Source organism: Ranitomeya variabilis, chromosome 3 (genome assembly GCF_051348905.1).
Source record: "Ranitomeya variabilis isolate aRanVar5 chromosome 3, aRanVar5.hap1, whole genome shotgun sequence".
In the NCBI taxonomy this organism is placed as follows: domain Eukaryota; kingdom Metazoa; phylum Chordata; class Amphibia; order Anura; family Dendrobatidae; genus Ranitomeya; species Ranitomeya variabilis.
In genome coordinates, this window is record NC_135234.1 from 472,058,420 (window position 1) to 472,072,610 (window position 14,191).

Below are 14,191 nucleotides of genomic sequence, written 5' to 3' on the forward strand. Positions count from 1 at the left end.
AAAGAATACTACACGCCTCGGACAGTAACAAACAGCCCTTCTAACATGGCCAACTTGTCAGTAAGATGCCTGAGGATATGGAATATAATGGTTATACTATTTGAGAGGACTCAGTCCTAGAATAATATATATAAACACATGCACTTTCTTTATTGAAAAGACAGTAGGAGTGCTATATTATGCACAAGTTTCAAACACCATTATTTTCCTCTGATAACATACTGGGAAAAACCCTAAATACAGAGTAAGCCCAAGCTGAATAGAGTATATCAAGAGGGAAACTTACTTTTCAGAATATTTGGCAAAAGTTGTTAATAAAGTGCCATAGTGCAAGACCTTATCCTAAAGTGTTGTGTGAAAAAAATTATATTTCTGTAATGCGCACATACAGTCTATGCAAGGCATCAATAGTTAAATAAATCTGACTGATGTGATATGAGAACAGAGCATAAACAAAGTGCATGTAAAGTAGGCTATTTGATACAATGTGAGTGGTATCACTGACCCTAACGCGTGTTTCTCGTCTAGCTTCTTCCTGGGGGGATAAGACTTAAAGGGAACCTGTCACCCCCAAAATCGACGATGAGCTAAGCCCACCAGCATCAGGGGCTTATCTACAGCATTCTGTAATGCTGTAGATAAGCCCACGATGTATCCTGAAAGATAAGAAAAAGAGGTTAGATTATACTCACCCAGGGGCGGTCCCGCTGCGGTGGGCGTCGCGGTCCGGTCGGGGACCTCCCATCTTCTTACGATGATGTCTTCTTGTCTTCACGTTGCGGCTCCGGCGCAGGCGTACTTTGTCTGCCCTGTTGAGGGCAGAGCAAAGTACTGAAGTGCGCAGGCGCCAGGCCTCTCTGACCTTTCCTGGCGCCTGTGCACTGCAGTACTTTGCTCTGCCCTCAACACAGCAAAGTAAGCCTGCGCCGGAGCCGCAGGGTGAAGACAAGATGAGGACATCCTCGTAAGAAGATGGGAGGCCCCGGACCGGACCACGATGTCCATCGGACCGGACCGCAGCGGGACCACCCCTGAGTGAGTATAATATAACCTCTTTTTCTCATCTTTCAGGATACATCGGGGGCTTATCTTCAGCATTACAGAATGCTGTGGATAAGCCCCTGATGCCGGTGGGCTTAGCTTATCGTAGATTTTGGGAGTGACAGGTTCCCTTTAAGAAGAAGTTAGATGCAAAACGTCAGTGCTACCATAGCCCCCTATGCAATGATTCCCCAACATATATGTTTTCCCCTCTTTTTAAAGAAAATTTTTTACCTTTGTGTTTTTTGTACCAATAAGGAATTCTTCATATTAAATTGATTGGACGTGAGCTTCCTTTCATTGGTATTCTGATAGTTTGGAATTGGTCCCTAGTATTTTTGTTGGGTTATTATTTTTGGTTTATCTGACAACAAAGAAGTGACAGAATGTCAGCTGTAAGTCTTCATCTATAACATTACTGTAATCACTTGTGTGTTCTGCAGGACTTGTATCTACCACTATATGGTCATCATGGAGCGCCCCCACTGCCGCAGGGCCGAGGGGTACCCGACACTGGGCCTCAGAGTCTCTGTTCTGGGGGGTTGTCACGGCGGCTAAGCCCGGTCCGTGGCCCTGCCTGTCAGGGGGACGTCCGGTAAAAGAGTGGTGAATGATGGTGAAGTTGTGAAGTGCCAGTCGCAATAAATAACGAGGACACCAGGTTGCAGTCTCTTTACCTCTTTACTGAAGGTTTTAGAATCCTCAGTCCAGAGCGCTGTCAACAGGGCTGTTTGAGACCGGCCGGTCCAAAGGCACATCAGGAGTTCTCTTTACAGGTGGGAATCAGTGTCTACCTTCTAGCGCTGTGTGTTGTAGTCCTTCCCTGCTGAGCTCCCGGGATAGTCCTCACAACTGATTCTGTCTGTCTCTGATGTTTGTTCTCTCCTTCCCCCAGGTTATATGGTAGGACGCACCCGTATGACGGGGTAGGCCTGGAGTTCTTCCGGGACCCTAGAGTCGCCCCTCTCCCACAGCTGCCTCCGTTGCCTGCTTAGGTGATTTGTGTGAGACAGCCAACCTATAATTGGCTGTCCGGCCGTGGTTTGCAGTAGTACTTAGAGTCTCTTAATTGCTCGGCGTTCCGGCCACCGACTGTTTGCGCCTCAGAAGGATGTTGCCTCGGTCTAACAGCACGACTCCTTCTGGTCCTAATGCCTCTTTTCTGTATTCCCGTTGTTCACTGGTTAGTTCTGCTCTTAGGAGTCTGCCAGGATCCCATCCCTGACAGGTCCTCTCACTAGCTCTTCCCAGTTACTTCTCTCCCTGTCTTCCTGTCCAACCCCCAGTTTTACCAGAGTGTGAGGAGTGGCCTACTAGATAGAACCACCCCTCCTGGTGGCCGGAGTGTGAAGTGTAGTGCGAGTGTTACCTGATCAGAGAAACTCCTTTAGTGCAATCAGACGTAACATCACTCCCCTTAGTGGCAGAGCGACATCACTGCAACGACCAGGACTCTGGGGCGCTGCAATCACATAGCCTTTATATCAGTGCGCCACCATAGCTGTACACATGGTTACCGGTTAAGGGCCCACTCACATGTTAGGCCCCCCTGTTATGGTTCTCAATGGCAAGAGAACATAGCCCAGCAAACATAAGAACTAGCTCTTGGAAGGATGGAAACTAAACTGACCATGAACTAAACCTGCCGCACAACTAACAGTAGCCGGGTAGCGTAGCCTGCGTTTTATCCCTAGACGCCCAGCGCCGGCCGGAGGACTAACTAATCCTGGCAGAGGAAAATATAGTCCTAGCTCACCTCTAGAGAAATTTCCCCGAAAGGCAGACAGAGGCCCCCACAAATATTGGCGGTGATTTTAGATGAAATGACAAACGTAGTATGAAAATAGGTTTAGCAAAATTGAGGTCCGCTTACTAGATAGCAGGAAGACAGAAAGGGCACTTTCATGGTCAGCTGAAAACCCTATCAAAATACCATCCTGAAATTACTTTAAGACTCTAGTATTAACTCATAACATCAGAGTGGCAATTTCAGATCACAAGAGCTTTCCAGACACAGAAACGAAACTACAGCTGTGAACTGGAACAAAATGCAAAAACAAACAAGGACTAAGTCCAACTTAGCTGGGAGTTGTCTAGCAGCAGGAACATGCACAGAAAGGCTTCTGATTACAATGTTGACCGGCATGGAAGTGACAGAGGAGCAAGGCTAAATAGCGACTCCCACATCCTGATGGAAACAGGTGAACAGAGAGGATGATGCACACCAGTTCAATTCCACCAGTGGCCACCGGGGGAGCCCAAAATCCAATTTCACAACAGTACCCCCCCCTCAAGGAGGGGGCACCGAACCCTCACCAGAACCACCAGGGCGATCAAGATGAGCCCTATGAAAGGCACGGACCAAATCGGAGGCATGAACATCAGAGGCAGTCACCCAAGAATTATCCTCCTGACCGTATCCCTTCCATTTGACCAGATACTGGAGTTTCCGTCTGGAAACACGGGAGTCCAAGATTTTTTCCACAACGTACTCCAACTCGCCCTCAACCAACACCGGAGCAGGAGGCTCAACGGAAGGCACAACCGGTACCTCATACCTGCGCAATAATGACCGATGAAAAACATTATGAATAGAAAAAGATGCAGGGAGGTCCAAACGGAAGGACACAGGGTTAAGAATCTCCAATATCTTGTACGGGCCGATGAACCGAGGCTTAAACTTGGGAGAAGAAACCCTCATAGGGACAAAACGAGAAGACAACCACACCAAGTCCCCAACACAAAGCCGAGGACCAACCCGACGCCGGCGGTTGGCAAAAAGCTGAGTCTTCTCCTGGGACAACTTCAAATTGTCCACTACCTGCCCCCAAATCTGATGCAACCTCTCCACCACAGCATCCACTCCAGGACAATCCGAAGATTCCACCTGACCAGAAGAAAATCGAGGATGAAACCCCGAATTACAGAAAAAGGGAGACACCAAGGTGGCAGAGCTGGCCCGATTATTGAGGGCAAACTCCGCTAAAGGCAAAAAAGCAACCCAATCATCCTGATCTGCAGACACAAAACACCTCAAATATGTCTCCAAGGTCTGATTCGTCTGCTCGGTCTGGCCATTAGTCTGAGGATGGAAAGCAGACGAGAAAGACAAATCTATGCCCATCCTAGCACAGAATGCTCGCCAAAATCTAGACACGAATTGGGTACCTCTGTCAGAAACGATATTCTCCGGAATACCATGCAAACGGACCACATTTTGAAAAAACAGAGGAACCAACTCGGAAGAAGAAGGCAACTTAGGCAGGGGAACCAAATGGACCATCTTAGAGAAACGATCACACACCACCCAGATGACAGACATCTTCTGAGAAACAGGAAGATCCGAAATAAAATCCATCGAGATGTGCGTCCAGGGCCTCTTCGGGATAGGCAAGGGCAACAACAATCCACTAGCCCGAGAACAACAAGGCTTGGCCCGAGCACAAACGTCACAAGACTGCACGAAGCCTCGCACATCTCGAGACAGGGAAGGCCACCAGAAGGACCTTGCCACCAAATCCCTGGTACCAAAGATTCCAGGATGACCTGCCAACGCAGAAGAATGAACCTCAGAAATGACTTTACTGGTCCAATCATCAGGAACAAACAGTCTACCAGGTGGGCAACGATCAGGTCTATCCGCCTGAAACTCCTGCAAGGCCCGCCGCAGGTCTGGAGAAACGGCAGACAATATCACTCCATCCTTAAGGATACCTGTAGGTTCAGAATTACCAGGGGAGTCAGGCTCAAAACTCCTAGAAAGGGCATCCGCCTTAACATTCTTAGAACCCGGCAGGTAGGACACCACAAAATTAAACCGAGAGAAAAACAACGACCAGCGCGCCTGTCTAGGATTCAGGCGTCTGGCGGACTCAAGATAAATTAGATTTTTGTGGTCAGTCAATACCACCACCTGATGTCTAGCCCCCTCAAGCCAATGACGCCACTCCTCAAAAGCCCACTTCATGGCCAAAAGCTCCCGATTCCCAACATCATAATTCCGCTCGGCGGGCGAAAATTTACGCGAGAAAAAAGCACAAGGTCTCATCACGGAGCAATCGGAACTTCTCTGCGACAAAACCGCCCCAGCTCCGATTTCAGAAGCGTCGACCTCAACCTGAAAAGGAAGAGCAACATCAGGCTGACGCAACACAGGGGCGGAAGAAAAGCGGCGCTTAAGCTCCCGAAAGGCCTCCACAGCAGCAGGGGACCAATCAGCAACATCAGCACCCTTCTTAGTCAAATCAGTCAATGGTTTAACAACATCAGAAAAACCAGCAATAAATCGACGATAAAAGTTAGCAAAGCCCAAAAATTTCTGAAGACTCTTAAGAGAAGAGGGTTGCGTCCAATCACAAATAGCCTGAACCTTGACAGGATCCATCTCGATGGAAGAGGGGGAAAAAATATATCCCAAAAAGGAAATCTTTTGAACCCCAAAAACGCACTTAGAACCCTTCACACACAAGGAATTAGACCGCAAAACCTGAAAAACCCTCCTGACCTGCTGGACATGAGAGTCCCAGTCATCCGAAAAAATCAAAATATCATCCAGATACACAATCATAAATTTATCCAAATAATCACGGAAAATGTCATGCATAAAGGACTGAAAGACTGAAGGGGCATTTGAAAGACCAAAAGGCATCACCAAATACTCAAAGTGGCCCTCGGGCGTATTAAATGCGGTTTTCCACTCATCCCCCTGCTTAATTCGCACCAAATTATACGCCCCACGAAGATCTATCTTAGAGAACCACTTGGCCCCCTTTATGCGAGCAAACAAATCAGTCAGCAGTGGCAACGGATATTGATATTTAACCGTGATTTTATTCAAAAGCCGATAATCAATGCACGGCCTCAAAGAGCCATCTTTCTTAGCCACAAAGAAAAAACCGGCTCCTAAGGGAGATGACGAAGGACGAATATGTCCCTTTTCCAAGGACTCCTTTATATATTCTCCCATAGCAGCATGTTCAGGCACAGACAGATTAAATAAACGACCCTTAGGGTATTTACTACCCGGAATCAAATCTATGGCACAATCGCACTCCCGGTGCGGAGGTAATGAACCAAGCTTAGGTTCTTCAAAAACGTCACGATATTCAGTCAAGAATTCAGGAATCTCAGAGGGAATAGATGATGAAATGGAAACCACAGGTACGTCCCCATGCGTCCCCTTACATCCCCAGCTTAACACAGACATAGCTTTCCAGTCAAGGACTGGGTTATGAGATTGCAGCCATGGCAATCCAAGCACCAACACATCATGTAGGTTATACAGCACAAGAAAGCGAATAATCTCCTGATGATCCGGATTAATCCGCATAGTTACTTGTGTCCAGTATTGTGGTTTATTGCTAGCCAATGGGGTGGAGTCAATCCCCTTCAGGGGTATAGGAGTTTCAAGAGGCTCCAAATCATACCCACAGCGTTTGGCAAAGGACCAATCCATAAGACTCAAAGCGGCGCCAGAGTCGACATAGGCATCCGCGGTAATAGATGATAAAGAACAAATCAGGGTCACAGATAGAATAAACTTAGACTGTAAAGTGCCAATTGAAACAGACTTATCAAGCTTCTTAGTACGCTTAGAGCATGCTGATATAACATGAGTTGAATCACCGCAATAGAAGCACAACCCATTTTTTCGTCTAAAATTCTGCCGTTCACTTCTGGACAGAATTCTATCACATTGCATATTCTCTGGCGTCTTCTCAGTAGACACCGCCAAATGGTGCACAGGTTTGCGCTCCCGCAGACGCCTATCGATCTGGATAGCCATTGTCATGGACTCATTCAGACCCGCAGGCACAGGGAACCCCACCATAACATCCTTAATGGCATCAGAGAGACCCTCTCTGAAATTCGCCGCCAGGGCGCACTCATTCCACTGAGTAAGCACAGCCCATTTACGGAATTTCTGGCAGTATATTTCAGCTTCGTCTTGCCCCTGAGATAGGGACATCAAGGCCTTTTCCGCCTGAAGTTCTAACTGAGGTTCCTCATAAAGCAACCCCAAGGCCAGAAAAAACGCATCCACATTGAGCAACGCAGGATCCCCTGGAGCCAATGCAAAAGCCCAATCCTGAGGGTCGCCCCGGAGCAAAGAAATCACAATCCTGACCTGCTGAGCAGGATCTCCAGCAGAGCGAGATTTCAGGGACAAAAACAACTTGCAATTATTTTTGAAATTTTGAAAGCAAGATCTATTCCCCGAGAAAAATTCAGGCAAAGGAATTCTAGGTTCAGATATAGGAACATGAACAACAAAATCTTGTAAGTTTTGAACTTTCGTGGTGAGATTATTCAAACCTGCAGCTAAACTCTGAATATCCATTTTAAACAGGTGAACACAGAGCCATTCCAGGATTAGAAGGAGAGAGAGAGAGAAAGGCTGCAATATAGGCAGACTTGCAAGAGATTCAATTACAAGCACACTCAGAACTGAGAAAAAAAAAAAAAATCTTCAGCAGACTTCTCTTTTCTCTCCTTTCTCTGTCAATTAATTTAACCCTTTTAGGCCGGTCAAACTGTTATGGTTCTCAATGGCAAGAGAACATAGCCCAGCAAACATAAGAACTAGCTCTTGGAAGGATGGAAACTAAACTGACCATGAACTAAACCTGCCGCACAACTAACAGTAGCCGGGTAGCGTAGCCTGCGTTTTATCCCTAGACGCCCAGCGCCGGCCGGAGGACTAACTAATCCTGGCAGAGGAAAATATAGTCCTAGCTCACCTCTAGAGAAATTTCCCCGAAAGGCAGACAGAGGCCCCCACAAATATTGGCGGTGATTTTAGATGAAATGACAAACGTAGTATGAAAATAGGTTTAGCAAAATTGAGGTCCGCTTACTAGATAGCAGGAAGACAGAAAGGGCACTTTCATGGTCAGCTGAAAACCCTATCAAAATACCATCCTGAAATTACTTTAAGACTCTAGTATTAACTCATAACATCAGAGTGGCAATTTCAGATCACAAGAGCTTTCCAGACACAGAAACGAAACTACAGCTGTGAACTGGAACAAAATGCAAAAACAAACAAGGACTAAGTCCAACTTAGCTGGGAGTTGTCTAGCAGCAGGAACATGCACAGAAAGGCTTCTGATTACAATGTTGACCGGCATGGAAGTGACAGAGGAGCAAGGCTAAATAGCGACTCCCACATCCTGATGGAAACAGGTGAACAGAGAGGATGATGCACACCAGTTCAATTCCACCAGTGGCCACCGGGGGAGCCCAAAATCCAATTTCACAACACCCCCCACCCTGAGCTGAACTGCTAGCTACACCTCTGGCGCTGTCATATTGATTATATTGATATATTTGGTGAAAAAATCCTTTTTGTGCTTCTTCTTTAATCACAATTTCAAGTTTTGTGCTAATTGGATTTTAGTGCACTGGGTCTTCTCCTCCCTGTCTGTGATTCCCGGCCCCTCTGTCTGCCTCTGGTCTGTGAATGACCTGCCTCCTCTAAAATCTAAGCAGTGACCTGTCATTCACAGGCCGGAGAAAGGCGGAGAGGCCAGGGAATCATAGAAAGGGAGAAGACCCAGTATACAGTCCCACTCCTATGCACTGGAATTAGCAGAAAGCATCAGATGGTGATAAAAAAACACAAAGGTATAAATTTAATCTCTTACAGAGATCAAGAGCACTTGTGTGTTCGAAACACGTACAGTTTGCACAGGCACTCTCCTTCCGGTATATCCAGTTTTTTTATGTCTTATAGCCTATTTCTATTTTAAATGAATACTATTAAATTTAAGTGATTTTATCTCCTGGAGCTGGATTCCCTTTTTTCCAGAGAAGACACAGTATACAGTCTCGCTTCTATGCACTAAAATTAGCAGGAAGCATCAAATGGTGATAAAAGAACCACAAAGAAATAAATTTAATCTGTTACAGCACAATTACAGCCATGTTTTTACTTGATATTACAAAATCGTACTGATACAGTGGGGAAAATAGGTGTTTGATGCACTGCCGATTTTGCAAGTTTTCCCACCTTCAAAGAAAGGAGACGTTGGTAATTTTTATCGTAGGTACACTTCAACTGTGAGAGAGAGAATCTAAAAATAAAAAACAGAAAATCACATTGTGTGATTTTTAAATAATTGAATTGCATTTTATTGCATGAAATAAGTATTGATCACTTACCAACCATCAAGAATTCTGGCTCTCACAGACCTGTTAGTTTTTCTTTAAGAAGCCTTCCTACTCTGCACTCATTACCTGTATTAATTGCACCTGTTTGAACTCATTACCTGTATAAAAGACACCTGTCCACACACTCAATCAATCACAACCTCTCTACTATTGCCTTGCGCTGGCGTGTACTCCGCAGGACAGAGAATGAACTTCAATCCAATATTGCGGCCAGCATGCAGCCAGCAGGTAAGGAAAGGGTGAATCAAACACCCGAAAACTCCGCCCATATGACCGAAAACCAGTCCCGCCAAATTCAGGTGACAGGTTCCCTTTAACTCCACTTACTGTTTTGAAGAAGAAGGATGAGTACAGCCCCAAGAACACCATCCCAACCATGAGGCATGGTGGGGGAAACATCAAACTTTGAGGGTGCTTTTCTGCAAAGGGGACAGTACGACTGCACTGTATTAAATGGAGGATGGATGGGGTCATTTATCGAGAGATTTTGGCCAACAACCTCCTTCCCTCAGTAAGAGCATTAAAGGTGGGTTGTGGCTGGGTATTCCAGCATGACAATCAAACAAAACACACAGCCAGGGCAACTAAGGAGAGGCTCCATGGGAAGCATTTCATGATCCTGAAGTGGCCTAGCCAGTCTCCAGACCTGAACCCTATAGAAAATCTTTGGAGGGAGCTGAAATTTACTGTTGCCCAGCAACAGCCCCGAAACTTGGTCAAGAACTATGGTAGACGTCTGACCTCTGTAATTGCAAACAAAGGGTTCTGTGCCAAATATTAAGTTCTATTTTTCTATTGTATCAAATACTTGTTTCATGCCATAAAATGCAAATTAATTATGTAAAAATCATACAATGTGATTTTCTGGTTTTTTTTTAAGATTCTGTCTCTCACAGTTGAAGTGTACCTATGATAAAAAATCACAGACCTCTTGCAAAATATGCATTGTATCAAAAACATATTTTCCCCATTGTAGGTTCTCTTTATTATTACATTTTTACATATTTTAAGTGGTTTTAATCATGTGACTAGCACTACAATAAAGATTATTGTAAGACATTTTGTTTGTGGGAGTCATTTTTTTAGGTTTATAGATTTTCAATAAAGAAACTACAGCCAAGTTTGAGACTATTTTGATTTATTTATCTTAATAAAAAGTTAACGAAACTATATGCAAATAATATATTCATTTGTTTGCCAAAGAATGAGAATTAAAATGACTGGCTTCCAAATATATGCCAAAATAATATGTCAATGTTCCACCCCTCAGAGTGTCTGGGATGCAGTTACTGACAGCTCGACTATCCAGTCTGAGACTGACAGGCGTCGGCTGTCTCCAAGTGTTCATTATTCCAGGTGATTGCCATGCTACTTAACTGAGCTGTGTCTCCCAGACTTCTGCCAGACGTACATTCAGCTTGTGAGGGTTATGCTCCTGTGCATTGAGTTCTGTATGCTTGATCTGCTGTTGCCTGACTTTGGACTTCGTTCTGACCATCCTTCTGTTTAACTCCTTCAGCTCTGATCCGTTATCCTCCAGGTACTCTGACCTCGGAACATTACCTGACCACACTTTTGTCTCTTCCTTCTGGTTATGATGTACTCACCTGACTCTTGACCTTGGACTCTTTGACCATTCTGACTCACGGCTTGGCCGTGAAAAGTGACTAGCATCACAGAATACTATTTTGGTAATTGTACTTTATACATATAATTTTTTAAGTGCAATTTACATGCATTTTTAAGCAATTTAGGGAAGAAGCCTTTTTTAAAGGTAAACAATATTAAAATCTTTAAAGCAAATTTGTCACCGCATTTGACCTATCTTAACTAATAATTTGGGCATACAGGTTATAGACTGCTGAAAAACGTCACACCTGTATGTCTCAGATGTGTTGTTGCTGATAAATCATCTTTTATCATTTTATGTAAATTACCTCTTCCAGGCTCTTGGAGGATGGAGCCTGGAAGATAAATCTACCTCCAGAAATTATTTTAAATAGAAGGAGGAGTTACCAGTGTGATGTGTGGTGGCCGCTCTCTGCTCTCCTGATCTCACTGCAGAGCTGTGTGTGATTATAACTGACACATCACCAGGTTCCTCTCAGGGCTTCAGCCTCTATCTCAGACAATGCTGCAATATTGTTGCAGTACAGCAGAGCTCAGAGATAAGCAAAAAAAATGTGTTTGCATGAAGACAAAGTTGATTTCTACTCTTCTATGTTAGTTACTTGTCTCACACTGATAACTCTGCCTTCAGAGATTATTTTACATGTAGGGGTGTTATTTTCCAGGTGCCGTCTTCCCCATAGCCTGAAAAAGGTCTTTTACATATAAAGGTACAGTATGTTTCCACCGTCATGATATATTCAAGGAAATGGAGCGCACTGAGCCAACTAGGTGGTGCAAGCTGTACTTGGGAAAACCCAAAGTAGTCCAATAAGCAAGGAAACAGTCCACTGTCAGGATTGCATCAGGATTTGCTCAGGATTTGACGCAGGTAAAATCTGCACCAAATGTGCACCTGAGGTCACTGGCAGGTCATCTGCGTTTTTGATGAGTTTTTACGTGCGTTTTTTTTCATTCGGATTTGTAGGTGTTTTTGTAAGCTAAATAAAGAGATACAAAAAAAAAAGAATTGTGATGTCATTTCTTGTCCAACCTCTTAATTTACATACTCCATTGAAGAATAATGTTTAGACACACAGAGAGATAAATACATTGTCATGTCGGACGCTGTTCAGACCAGGTCGTTCGACAGACAGCGGTAATTCCGCTTTTGACCACTATGTGCTCATTGGCGTCGGCTAGATTTTATCTAGCTGGTCCGGGGTTAATTTACCTGATGCTCGGATTGGAAGCTGGGCCATGCCCATTGCCTTTAAATAGTTCTCCTGAACATTGGGCGTCGCCGATTATAGCTTCTGTCTTGTGCGTTGTTATCTCGGTCTGGAGTGGTGAGCTAGAAGTTGGAGTATCGTTGCTGGTGGTGTATTTCCCTTTGTCTTATTTACTCCTTCCTATATTTGTATTTATTTTGCCCTGCACATTTATAGTGTATTCCTGAGTGACTGCGGCGTGGTGTATATTTTCCGTTATCCTTGTCTGTTCTAACTGTGGGTATTGGTGTATGATCTTTTCACTGGGTGGTGGGTGGTGGTTTCAGCCTAGGGTTGAAACAGGAGACAGGGCGAGGGTCGAGGCCTAGACATGCACACCGTCAGTGTAAACTCTAGGTAGAGGGTCAGTCAGGATTTCCCTAGTCTGAGGGAAATTGCAGGGGCCCGGGTTATTAGCTCTTGCCCACCTAGTCTCCCCGTGACATACATCTATAGATAGATCTATAGATAGATAGATAATAGATAGAAAGATAGATACAATAGATAGATAGATACGATAGATGATAGATATCGATAGATCTATCTATTGTATCTATCGATCGTATCTATCTATCGTATTGATCTATTATCTATCTATCATCTATCTATTATCTATCTACTATCTACCGATATATTTATCTATCTATAAATATATCTATCTATAGATAGCTAGATAAATATATCGATAGATAATAGATAGATAGATGATAGATGCGATAGATAGATGATAGATAATAGATAGATAATACCAAGCCCGATGTTTAGTAATAAACATAATAAAATGTTAATCAAGAGTTAGGCCGGGATCACACGTGCAAGAAACTCGGACGAGTCTCGCATCTTAATACACGGCACTGCCGCCGACACTCGGGAACAGAGCATATGGCTGCATGTATTTCTATGCATCCGCACGCTCTGCTCCCGAGTGACGGCGGCAGTGCTGGGTATTAAGATGCGAGACTCGTCCAAGTTGCTCGCATGTGTGATCCCGGCCTTAAATAACGACACACACACACACATGAAATCTGCGTTAAGCCGGGGTCACACTTGCAAGAAACTCGCACAAGTCTCGCACCTCAATACCTGGCACTGCCGCCAGCACTCGGGATCGGAGTGTGCAGCTGCATGTATTTCTATGCAGGTGAACGCTCCGGTCCCGAGTGACGGCGGCAGTGCCGGGCATTGAGGCGAGAGACTTGTGTGAGTTTCTCGCAAGTGTGACCCCGGCCTTCAACGCAATATCTGTTTAATTAAAAAAAAAATGGAAAAAAAAGTGGCGTGGGCTCCTGTGCATCTTTCCCAGAGAGGGAAAGCCAGCAACTGGTGGGCCGATGTTTGTAGCCTGGGAAGGGGTTAATACCCATGGAGCTTCCCAGGCTATGAATATCAGCCCGCAGCTGTATATTTAGCCTTTATTGGCTATAAAAATAGGGGTACCACACAAAAAAATGACGTGGGGTACCCCTATAATTTATAGAGAGAAAGGCTACGCAGACAGCTGCGGGCTGATATTCATAGCCTAGGAAGGGACCATGGATATTGGCCCCCCTGGCTACAAATACCAGCTCCCATCCGCCCCAGAAATGGCGCATCTGTAAGATGCGCCAATTCTGGCACTTAGCCTCTCTCTTCCCACTGCCCTGTAGCGGTGACATATGGGGTAATAAGGGGTTAATGCCACCTTTGTAAGGTGACATTAATCCGGCTTACATCTGCAAGGAGTTTGAATGTTCTCCCCGTGTTTGTGTGGGTTTCCTCCGGGTACTCCGGTTTCCTGTTGTGAATTTTGATTCTGGGCTCCCCCGGTGGCCGCTTGTGGAATTGGACTTGTCATCCTCTTTCCTGTTTCACCTGGTTCCATCAGTAGTGGGTGTCGCTATTTAAGCTCATTTCTCTGGTGGTTTCTTGCCGGTCAACAATGTTATCTGATGCCTCTCAGTGCTTGTTCCTGCTTCTAGACAACTACTAGATAAGTTGGACTTTTGTCCATGTTTTGTTTTGCCTATTTGTTCCAGTTCACAGCTGAAGTTTTGTTACTGTGTCTGGAAAGCTCTCGTTGATCAGGGATTGCTACTCTGGCGTTATGAGTTAATGCCAGA